The following is an 11237-nucleotide window of genomic DNA, read 5'->3' on the forward strand; positions in this document are numbered from 1 at the left end:
TACTTCACTTATCCTGAGCCAGCTAAGAAGAACTGCAAGAAAAAACAAAAAAAAATGTATTGCATAAGAAATTTAACAACAACAACAACAACAATAAGAAGAAGAATTTCTAACTAAATTCTACAAGTGTAATTTAGAAGTGACCAGCATGTTCAGGGTGATATGGCCATAGACAGCTGGCACAACTTAAATGTGTATGCACATGAGATAAAATATCACTGCCTTGTTAGACTTAGCATCTTGCTGTCTAGCCATGGCTTTTCATAACTGAGGTCCTTTTGCATCTGTCTTCTGAGTGCTGGGATTACAGGCATTTACCACCGTGCTTAGTCTGAAATACCATTGCTTCAAGTACAAAACTTCATTCATATGCTAAGAGCCGTATATTCAGGTGGACCACACTGCTTTCTGGAGACGACTCTTTGGGAAAATGGGCAGCTGACTCCTACTGTGTTGTCATTTCTCTTTGGCATTTCCATCATGTGAGCATACTTCCACGTAAGACGGTATGTTGGGAATTTAAAGGAGAACCTGCACTCAATTCTCAGGTGGGTGGCATTAAGTGGTTCAGCCAAGCACCTGCACAGAAGCCCAGAGAAGTGATCCAGATCTGGACAAATGGCAGCCAAGTTGACCCCTGGTTATAAATATACCCTTTAGGTACTCCAGGGGTAGCTGGGGAAGACAACCTGGCCAAAGATTAGGCTTGTCAGGGAGTGGAATAAACTGAATAAGGCACTGGTAGCATTGCTTCTCAGATGGTTGAAGAAAGGGCAGTGCCCTGGTTATAGATCTGAAGGCTGCTGGGCAGTACATAGACAGAAGGATATTTATGAGCATCTGCTGTGTGCCTGGCACAGTGTTGGGCTTGGGGACGCAAAGGTGTTTTCCATTCCAGTGAGTCATAGCATCACAAGATGGTTTATTCCAGGGGCAACTTGGAACATGTGGCAAGTGGCAGAGGTGTGTACATGACATCACTTGAGTGTGAAGGATAGGGTGTCTGAGTTTATTCAGAAGGAGAGGAAGGTCCAGAAACTGTCAGGAGAAGGGAACATTCAAACTGAGTCTTAAAGTATGACCAGGGGAGAGCTAGAGAGATGGTTCAATTGATAAAAAGTTTACCTTACAAGTGTTAGGACTTGAGTTGATCCCTTAGAGCCCACATTAAAAAAAAATCTAGGTATGGCAGAGGCACTTATAATTCCTGACCTAGGGAAGCAGAGGAAGAGAGATTTCTGAGATCTCACTGGATAGTTATCTTGGTCTATTTAGTGAGTCCCAGGACAGTGAGAGACTATCTCAAAACAACACAACACAACAACAACAATAAACAAACAAAACAAAAAACACAAATCAAAACTAAAACAAATGTAGTTTGAATAGATGTGGCCCCCATAGATATATGTCTATTATGTGTTTGAATCCTTAGCCCACAGGCTGTGGCACTATCAGGAGGTGTGGCCTTGTTGGAGGAAGTGTGTCACTGTGGGAGTGGGCTTTGAGGTTTCCTATGCTCATGCTCTGCCCAGTGTGGAATGAGAGCCTCCTCCTGACTGGCTTCATCAAGATGCAGAGCTCTCAGTGCCTCCAGCGCCAAGTCTGTCTGCACACTTCCTGCCAAGATGAGAACGGATCAAACCTTTGAAACCAGAAGCCAGATCTAATTTCATATTTGATAATATGAATTTTATAATAGTTGACTTGGCCGGGCAGTGGTGGCACACGCCTGTAATCCCAACACTCTGAGAGGAAGAGGCAGGCAGATTTCTGAATTCGAGGCCAGCTTGGTCTACAGTTTCAGGACAGCCAGGGCTATACAGAGAAACCCTGTCTTGAAAAAACCAAATCCAACAACAACAACAACAACAACAACAACAACAACAACAACAACAACAAAATAATAGTTGACTTGGTCATGGTGCCTCTTCCCAGCGATAAAACCCTAGGACAACAAACAAACAGTCAAACAGACAAACAAAAAAACAAGGTATATGGTGCTCGAGGAATAATATTTGAAGTTGATTGTTGGCCTCCAATCGCATCCATCATCCTCACACAGCTAAAAAGGAGAAGTGAATTTTGGATCAAAACAAGAATGAAAGTTGACCCAGAAATATGAAGGAACATCGCTTTGGGTGAAGTCATTCGAGTTGGGTCTTGGGGCAGGGACTGGAAGTAGAAGGCAAGTCTAGATGACATACTAACATGGTGAGGCACTACTTAAAGGCTGTATGTCAAGGAGTTGCATGATCAATGAGTTCTTAAAAATCAAGTTATTCTTTGTGAACCTGATGGATACCTTAGGTTGGATCATATGGAAGTAGAGCGTGAGAAGGGGGATATTTTTGTGTAGATCACTGAAGTAATGCAACCAAGGAGAAATATTTTAAAAGTTTATTTTTATCTCTGTGTTTTGTGTATGTCTGTGCATGTAACTGTGGGTATATGCAGTGGCCAGAAGAGGGTATTGGATTCCTTGGAATTGTAGTGACAGGTGGTTGTGAGCTGTTCAATTGGGTGCTGAGAACCGAACCCAGGTCCTCTGGAAGAACGGCAAATGCTCTACTGAGCCATCTCTCCAGTTGGAAATGTTCTGAGGGAGGTGTACAGAGGAAGGAGCTTTGGTGTAAAGAGATCAGCCTCAGCTTGGGACCATGGAGATCAATGTCAATGTCAATCTTACTACAGGGCTAGGTGGCATCCTGGGAATTTTCCGGTTAGTCTGGTCTACCAGTCATGACAGTCTCCTGGGAAACAGTACAGAGACAAACCACTCACAGCTGCAATCTGCATCATCTGGGAGGACAATTCTTTTTTTTATTTGATATATTCTTTATTTACATTTCAAATGATTTCCCCTTTCCTGGATCCTCCCTCCCCGAAAGTCCCATAAGCCCTCTTCCCTCCCCCTGTTCCCCCATCCACCCCTTCCCACTTCCCTGTTCTGGTATTCTCCTACCTATTCTGCACTGAGACTTTCCAGAACCAGGGGCCACTCCTTCCTTCTTGGACATCATTTGATATGTAGATTGTGTCTTGGGTATTCCAAGCTTCTAGGCTAATATCTGCTTATCAGTGAGTGCATACCATGAGTGTTCTTTTGAGACTGGGTTACCTCACTTAGGACGATGTTCTCCAGCTCCACCATTTGTCTAAGAATTTCATGAATTCATTGTTTCTAATGGCTGAATAGTACTCTACTGTGTATATATACCACATTTTTTGTATCCATTCCTCCACTGAGGGACATCTGGGTTCTTTCCAGTTTCTGGCTATTATAAATAGAGCTGCTATGAACATAGTGGAGCACGTATCCTTATTACATGCTGGGGAATCCTCTGGGTATATGCCCAGGAGTGGTATAGCAGGGTCCTCCAGAAGTGACATGCCCAGTTTTCTGAGGAACCACCAGACCGATTTCCAGAGTGGTTGCACCAGCTTGCAATCCCACCAGCAGTGGAGGAGTGTTCCTCTTTCTGGGAGGACAATTCTACAGCTAGCTAATACACTGGGGACCAACAAGTGCTAGCTATAGAACAGAAATCAAAGGTCAGCCTGCCAGACCGGGAGCAAAAAGGAGTTCGTCAGCAAAGTGTGAAGTGCCACACGGATTGCAGAGCAGGCAGGTTGAAGAGCTGCCTATGAGGTAGAATGGAGACTTTCATGACTGGCTTGACTTGATGGTGGTTTGAGGCCTCTGGTTTCTGTTACACTATCAATTCTGGATCCTCACTGGGACTCCTCTCACATATTCTGTTGTTGCCCTCTGTCGTAGAGATCCTGCAGCTTTGTAGGACTCTGTAGGAGTAGTTCCCTTGATGTGCTCCAGCAGTTCACAGATGGGATAGATGTTGAGGTGGACCAACTCAAAGCCCTGGATATGGGCCTGGGTAGTAGCTGAATTGGTCAGCCCCCCCAACCCCCACTCCAGTTCTCCTGAACCCGCACCACGAGGGGCAAGCTCTCCAGCACTGCTCCCTCCACTCCCAGCTCACCCAGTGTCGGTTCCATCAAGGGTCAGGGCCAGCTCTCCCTGGATCTTGCTCTCGGGGCTTGCTCATTGGAGCCCCTTTCACCGTGGCCAATTCTACTGTGCCACCCAGGTGAGGTGTAAGGCCCGTTCTCCCAAGAGCTGGAGCCAGTGAGGGGCTGGGCCAACTCTCCCTACTGTCATGGTTAGGGAAGGACGAGGGGGTGGAGAGCATTACCTCCCCATGCCAAGGCCATATAAAGACAGATGAGTGGCAGGGACAATTTTCCCTAGCTCATGGACATCCCCACCACTAGGGCCAGCTCTACTCTGCTGCCTGGGTGAGACATAGGGGCTCCTCTCCAGAGTGTTGCCACAGGTGACAGGTAGAGCTCTCCAGAGCATTGTAGCTAGTGAGGGGCAGGGCCAGTTCAGCACAGCTCCTGGATATCTACATGGTCCCACGTGGCTGCTGGGACCATGTTTTCTAGTGGTAATATGAGCTGCATTATCATGGATTCAGGTGTGACCCTCAGTGGCAGCACAAACTTAAGAGTTTTTCACCATGGTCTCAAGTGGTAGAGCTGGCCACTCACAGCATGTTGGTTCAATCTAGCTCAAACGGGAATGCTCAAATGGTTCCACTCCTCTTTCTCTCCCATCTGTCCATCACATACTTGCACATTATTGTGGCTTCTGCTGCAGGTTCTGGCTGAACTACACTGTGTGCACCTTGTGCTGTGATGGCAAGTAGGTGTAGGTGTCCACAGCCTGCCTGGGTGACATGGCAGCAGGCAGATATTTGGACATCTTCCCCCTCCTGTACTGCATGGTGTGGTGGTAGGTGGGGCTCTGCGTGTCTCCATTCGATTGATGTCTCCACTTTTTAATTTCCAGGTAAATATAGACAGGCTCTGACGATACCATACATTTGGGTTATGGAGAGTTATGACTAAAAATTCTTGACTTGTTTTTCTGGTGGACTGTCCTGGGATGCCCACTTAAGTGTCTTTAACTTCTAATTGGTTAACCAAGGCTCCTGTAGGGATGTATATGGAAACACATGTGCTGGGTACTTTAAGTATTACATAGTTCTACCTCAGGCAGTCGACAGATGGTGATTTATTCTGAGGAATGTTGACATGCTCTGATGGAGTGCGCTGTTACGGAGCTGTTTTGGCAGCTACTTCTGCCTCTGGGTAGCCTCAGCGTTCTCTCTAAGGTGCTTCAGCTATCCCGCCCTAGTGTGCAAAGCCATTACACCCTTTAACAGGGTTTTATTGAAATCTAAAAAGCAACAGAAGTTGACCGTTTGAAGTGACAATAGTTGGACTGATCTTCATGTTAAGACACATAGTAGCTTCATCTCCCTAAACTGTCTCCTCTTTTCTCTTTTTGGTCAGCCTTCTCTAAATGTCATTGCAGGCAGCCAATGGTCTCCTTTTTGACACTATTAGAATTAAAACCAACAAAACAGTAATGTGACAACCTATTCATCTGTTAAGTTTGTTAGAATATTAATTTGAGTAACTGTAGGAAAACCTGCTAAGTCTCTCATGTGGGTTGTGTGTTCTAGAAACACCACATGGTAGGTAGAACTTAACCTGTGGGTGGCAGATGAGTGGCTCTTCCTGCACCGTGATATGAAGTAGCCAGTTTGGGTTATTATCAGGATATTTTGGGGCAGATGTACTAGGTTGTTTGAATCGCAGTGACTCTTTGTGGACGTTGAGATTCTGGCTGGTTAAACTTATTTACGTAATGAAAATGGCTGCAATGGCATTGATTCTCATCACTCAACAAATACACATGCTGGAGATGAAAATACAGCCAGGTATGGCTTAAATCATGAGAGGTAGGATACATCTTTGAGACATCTGTCTGGATATGATGGCCATAATGCTCTTCATTCACGTCCTCTCCCATTACGTGCTTGATTCTTTGTCATTCAACTTGTTTCTTCTATGTCTGTGCTCACACCCTGAACCTTGAGAGAGAGAGAGAGAGAGAGAGAGAGAGAGAGAGAGAGAGAGAGAGAGAGTGCGTGAGTGAGTTTGACAAGAGTTCCTCACACGAGCAAAGGCGGGTTATTCACAGGAGCATGGACAATTCAAAGGTGTCTGCACCACTGAAGAAAACGCTTCACCCTCCTCTATTGTTAACTGCCAATAGTTTCTCAGGGAGGGCGGGTCCCCATTTATGATGGAATGTTGATAAGTCCAGCTCTGTTCAGGTCTTGTGTAGGTAATTATAGTTGCCTTCAGTTTAAGAGTGCACGGCTTTGTGTGTTTGGAGGATCGTGTTCCACAGCACTCCGCCCCTTCTGCCCGCTCTCACATTCTTTCTGCTCCATCCCGACACTGTTCCCCGATCCTTGGAGGAGAATCCTCAATCATTTCTAACTCTGATATCTATGTTATGGTATGAGGTGTGTGTACTTGGCAGATCGAGTCGGGGAAAACGAAGGGCTTTGGGAAGGTGGACCCCCTGCTCCATCTCCCTGGATAGATGAGTCTGTACTTCCACTTCTTTTTCTCAAAGGCTCCTGTGTCCCCTTTGGTTTTTCACTTCCAGGTACTACTTCTGCCCTGTCTGAGCTCTTGTGATAATAAAATATCCAGGAGAGTTTAGATCCTAGCAGTCTTTTGACCTTTTGAGAACAGAGAAAAATTACACCTGTTTTAACCTACTTGGACCAGATGAAAAAGAATGTGTTTGTGTGTGTCTGATGGACATAGGGAGGGGGGAGCAGAAAAAATATATTTGTTTTATATGAGCTAAGCTTTGGACTGGTTGTGTTCATATGATTTTTATAACCAAGAAAAATCTCTATACCAACATTGTGAAGGCAGCTAATATTTTCTGAAAATTAGATATTATACCGGGTTTAACTGCCTTTTTCTCTCATCTTTCCTTCTTTCTCTCCCTCATCCTGTCCCCCATCCCCTTCTTGAGACAGAGACTCAGGCTGGCTTTGGGCTGGTTATGTTGATGAGTTTAGTATGACTTTGATATTCCTATCTTCCTGGCTCCATATCCTCAGTACTGAGATTGTAGGTATGTATTACCATGCGTGGTTTATATAGTGCTGGGAATCTAACTCAGGGCTCTGTGCATGCATGCTAGGTGGGCAGCCTACCAACTGAGCCGTATCCCTATTGTTTAGTTTGCCTCTTTCCAGATAAGAAAAGGAGGGCTCAGAAAAGCTGAAGTCAGAGTCGGTGACCCCTGATTGATTTTTCTTAGTGGATCTTGGCGAAGACAGACTCTGTTTGGAAGCTGTAGGTGGTTAGAATAGAATGGGCCACATCTTGTCAGCTTTCCTAGTTAAAGCATCATGAGGATGGGCAGGCTGTCTGCCTGGGAGTTTGTGTGACTACATACGGCATTGGCCATGTTTTGCTTCTCGTTACCTCAGCTTCTTTCTCCTGGGAACCATGGATTTGGGTGTGAGTGAGGTGGGTTTACAGTCTCATCACTTGGAAGTGCAAGGCGGAGTCTGAGTCTCACTGCTTCTGAACACAGTGCTCCTGGGACAGAGCAGTATCCTGCCTTTATGTCCAGTATCTACAGAGCCATGGGTAGATACTGTCATTACTTAGGCTCTCTAGAACTCATGCTCTTGCTTAGGCAAATTGACTCAGTGTCTGGGATGCTCAGCGCTCACCTGAATTACGGATTGTACTGAGTGCATTCACTCCATCTCAATAAAAGCAACACAGATCATCTGAACCGGAAACATTTATAACCTTTGCTCCCCTCAGTTTCAAAGCCAGGGAAACTGGATCCACACGAGTGCATAGTAAGGGGTTCTGACTGATCTGGATCCCTGTCTGGTCCTCTCCCAAGCTCATGAAGTGTGTTTGGTTGTACAGTACATCTTACCTGTGGCTTGATGCTGTATTAGGTTGAGGATTCTTTTTGTTTTGGGTTTTTTTGAGACAGGGTTTCTCTATGTATTCTTGGCTGCTGAAACTTGCTCTGTTAGACCAGGTTGGCTTTAAACTCAGAGTTCCACGTGCCTCTACCTCCCAAGTGCTGAAATTGAAGGTATAGCTCAGTTGACAATTCTAACAAGGCAAGACTAAAGCTGGGAAGGTTGGAAAGCCTTTGCCTTGACTTCGCACCTGCTTTTCAAGTATGCTGAAGCTCACAAGGAAGGAGCAGGTGTGAGGACCTGGGGAGACAGAGAGGCTGGATCTGCTTTTCCTTAACTACCACATCCTCACCTGGCTCCAGTGACTGACCTGAGTGGGCTGGTGAGGGAGTGAAGAAAGGACAAACACATGGACATAGAAAAAGCTGGGACCTAGTGGTCTGGGCTCTCTGCTGGAAAAACTTCAGCACCATGGACACTTGCATTATTTGTTATAAATAGTTGATAAGGGAGGTGGGGTTATTTATGCAGCTGGACAAGGAGGTGGAGCTATTATATACAGAGGACAATGAGGAAGTTTATTATGTACAGCTTAACAAAGAGGCAAGTTTAACCACTCTTGGTAGGAGCAGTTTCTGTAGTGGAGTAATCTTCAAGCCTTCGAACACACAGAGGATGAAAGCTATGGTGTACCTCATTTGCAAACATGGTCAACATCCCCGCATGGACCCAGAGGGAAGGCTTTGCCATTTCCCTTGCCTGGGGAAGGCATTGGGGTCCTTGACACGCCCATGTCAACAGCATACATTCATTCCTTCAGGTCCTCCCTGTGTGACAGGTCCTCTGTGTGACATAGTTTTGGGAAGAGGGAGAGGTGAGGCTGTGAGCAGTGGCATATATATCATGGCTTCCAGATGCTAGGCCAATCATGCTGGCTTACTCTCATGTATTGATTTCTTTTGCCTTGTAGTTTAGAAATATATATCACTGGGCTGGTGGAGGCTTCTCTGGTATCCCCTGGGGGCAGCAACTCTTTTTTCAATAGACTCACACTCTCTTCCATGATCTGTCTGTGTTCACACTAGAAGGTTTGGGACCTGGGTTAGAGAGAGGCAAGCAAGATGCCAAGAGTGCAAAATTTGAGAAGTACCCATCTCGAGTAGGTGCAGGAATAAGGTTAGTGATCACATGATCTAGGGATGATCTCTTCCTTGTGTTTTGTGCTCTGGGCACTTCCCTTGCCTCTCCCCTCTCCCAGCATTGCTAGGAATTTATAAATCATAGAAATGGCCCTCTGAAAAGGCACACATTTCATTAGGACAGGAAGAAAGCCCACAGCACTTTAGCCCATTGACAGAGCTGGCCTGTTTCTGTTGTCACTGGTATAGAAAATAAACTCTAATCATCTGTCTTGGGTCCCATTTGAACATATTAGTTCTCCTGAGGGACATGTCAGCAGGTACAACCCACATGCCAGGGATCGGGGAGGCAGCAGCGACGAGGCTAATTTGAAAATACTTCTGTGGCACTTAGCAGGGTGTGATTTTAATTCATTTTTTCTCCCTTGATAATCATAAAGTGCTCTCAGGCTGTGAATATCCATTTTGGCCAGCATGCTCATGCCTCATCTGGGGACCGCATTTAATGGCATGGTGATGATGGGAGGCACAGGGGAATTGTGTAAGGTACAGATGCTCGCTTCATGGGGAGAAACACCATTGAGACTAATTCACATGGCTATTTCATGCTAAGGGCTTGTAGACCCGAATAACTGCTGGTATGAGAATATTGTTTGTATACTCACACTGAGCTAATGTTTGCATGACATTTTTGAGTTTGGCTAAAGTTTTATCAGTGTTATGTGTTGGCTACTTTCTTAGTTTCTGTGATGAAATAGATAACAACTTAATGGGGGAGGGGTATATTTTGGCTCCTGGTTTGAGGGAGCAGTCAGTCAGATGTGGCCGGGAAGGTATGGAGTCAGGGATAGGAGGCAGCTGGGGACACTAAGTTCACAGTCGGGAAGCAGAGAGAGAGATGGATGTGAGAGCTCAGCTTACTTTTACCTTTTGGTCCGGGACTCCAGTGCACAGGGATGATACCCACCGTGCTCAGGGTCAGTCTTCGTCCCTTGCCTAACTCTCTCTTGAAGCACACAGATACACCTAGAGAAGTGTTTCTGCAGTGATTCTAAATCCTGTCAGCCTGACAACCCTCAGCAGGGAACTGCCTAGGGTAGCAGAAGGCGCATAAAGCAGGGTGGGCTGTTTGATTCTGCTCTAACCAGGTATGCCTTCTCTGCATAAATTAATCCTTGAGCCTCAGTTTCCTCAACTGTAAAGTGGGAACCATTGCACCTACTTTCCAGGGCAGCTGGAGAACGTAATAGGCAATAGACATATAATGTCTGCTACAGCACAGGCACGCAGTGGGGACTCACTAGCTGGTGGTCCACTCCTCACTGGCTCCAAGCTGAGACTGCCATATTTTTCACTGCAGCCTATGTATCCCCATCTTGTCAGCTCTGCCATCTTTCAGACAGTGCTATAGACTGAGTCTCAAAGGGAGAAAACCATCTGTTGCTGACTTTTGAATGGGTTCATGTCCAGGGGCTTGGAGTTACTGCAAACTAGCTGGGCCAGGACACTACTCCAGTTTGTTAATCTGGGCTAGCTCTACCTTTCGCCTAGCTGGTGCCTGGTCAGGCTCTGACAGGTGCCGACTGTGCTGCTTTCTGCAATCCTATTGTGCTTCCCCTGGTTCCTCTCTCTGAGCAGAGCCCCAGACTCTTCTCATCCGCTTCTTCACTTCCTCCTTTTGCTCTTTTCCTGATATAGAGAGCTTGGGACTGCTTCCTGTGAGCCTAGACTTTGCACCGCCAACTCCCAGAACTTCCAGTGAGAAGCAGTTCCTTGCTGCTCTGTTTTATAGCCTCACCTGGAGTTGGGGAAACAACTGCCTAATTTACCAATGAGTTAGAGAAAACACTACAGATTTTACGACATGACAGTCTGCTTCTTGGGTGCCATCTCAAACCCGAGAGGGATTTGTTGTTTCCTCGGAAGGCTTTCCTTACCTTATGAGCAGGCCTGTCTTGATTCTGGGCGGTGGCTTCTGGATTAGAGAATCCAGTGTCTGTATCTTTGGCTTTGCTTTTCGCTAGCCACATACCTTCTAGGAACTTTGAGTTTCCTCATGTGCAATATAGGGGAAGACCTATAGGATTTTTAAAATATTTTTATTTATGTACATACATGTGTGTATTTGTGTAGCTAGCTGGTCTTTGATACTTTGTGGGCTCTTTTTTCCCCACTCTTTACACCATCCCAAGTTTCACCCCCTATCACTAGATAAGAGAGAAAGAAGGATAGACAGACAGACAGACAG

The sequence above is a fragment of the Apodemus sylvaticus genome, chromosome 7, assembly GCF_947179515.1.
Source record: "Apodemus sylvaticus chromosome 7, mApoSyl1.1, whole genome shotgun sequence".
NCBI classification, from domain to species: Eukaryota; Metazoa; Chordata; class Mammalia; order Rodentia; family Muridae; genus Apodemus; species Apodemus sylvaticus.